The sequence below is a fragment of the Sinocyclocheilus rhinocerous genome, unplaced genomic scaffold (genome assembly GCF_001515625.1).
Source record: "Sinocyclocheilus rhinocerous isolate Xijiao unplaced genomic scaffold, SAMN03320098_v1.1 scaffold17201, whole genome shotgun sequence".
In the NCBI taxonomy this organism is placed as follows: Eukaryota; Metazoa; Chordata; class Actinopteri; order Cypriniformes; family Cyprinidae; genus Sinocyclocheilus; species Sinocyclocheilus rhinocerous.
Genome location: NW_015648826.1, coordinates 10117 through 11360, shown reverse-complemented (window position 1 = coordinate 11360; position 1244 = coordinate 10117). Strand labels below are relative to the sequence as shown.

General features: G+C 35.5%; 1 protein-coding gene across 1 annotated transcript in view; it reads right to left on the bottom strand.

Moving 5' to 3' along the window:
• LOC107710248 (uncharacterized) overlaps positions 1–1244 on the bottom strand; it is a 4772-nt gene that overhangs the window by 1250 nt on the left and 2278 nt on the right. The window lies entirely within an intron of this gene.

Here is a 1244-nt window from a genome sequence, read left to right as displayed (position 1 = left end):
CCCTACAATCCCTGCCGGTACGAGACTCGAACCCGCAACCTTTGGGTTACGAGTCCGACTCTCCAACCATTAGGCCACGACTTCCCCCGACTTCCTTTTTTATGTTCACTGAATTCTCCAATGCATTGATTGACACTCTGGCTGCGTTCGAAACAGCATACTTCCCTACTATATAGTAGGCAAAAAGCAGTAGGCGAGCAAATAAGTATGTTTGAATCTTAAGTAGGGGAGAGTGGGGTAAGATGAGCCAGTGGGTAAGTTGACCCACCCCCTGTATCTTGCCAACTGTACACTTTTATTGTCATGTGACCATATATTTTGAAACCACCCATAATTTCTGAAAAGAAGAAACACACGGGAGGAGTGGAAGGCACCCAATTACTTTAAAAACTGTTTTTGGCTTGTCAAAGTAAAATTTTAGCATAGCATATGTAATGGCTGTTACATCAAAGTAAATTTATCCAGGTCTAAAAATATTTATGATGCATATAAGTGATTTAGCAATGTATAAAGCCATGTAAATCATTTAGCTAAATATTAGCCTGAATTAGTAATCAAGCTAGTTTTTTTCCAAAATGGCAGCTATGGGGCAAAGTGAGCCAAATGCTGTGGGGTAAATTGAGCCAGCATTTTAGCTTACCCTACCATAAGGCACTGAAGTTAAGTTAAATCTCTGAAGTATAAACTGGTAGTTTAATGTGATAGTACACAACTGATTTAGTTTATCATATATACATATTATTATTTGTAGTTTATTTGATAGGGACAGTGTACAAGTGCACCAAATCCATATCTGATAAGAACCAGAAGATGCTTTTCATCACATTATAATCAGATATAGCTTTCCACCTGTAGTCCCTAATGGCCTGTTCGACATTGCAGAAAAGCTACCATGCCAAGAATCTTTTGACTAGATTGTTCATTAGTTTCAGTGACATTTATTCCTTCATTCTAATTCAGTTTTTTATTTTAATTTTACTCAACAAACTCTCTGTTTAGTCTGTTTTTGGGAAGATTACAACTTTGGTGTTAAACATATTGTTTCAGAAATGCAAACAATTAAAGATTGAAATTTTCATTTGGTTGGTTTTATGTTGTTTACATTAGCTTTAAGAAAAGTAATAAGACTGTTTGAAAAAGGAAATTTGATTATTAAATTAGTTTTTAAAAGAGGTAAATGATCTTTCAAATTTAGCATGGGTTTGAACCAGATTCAGTCAGATGGTCAGTTTACAACCAGATGG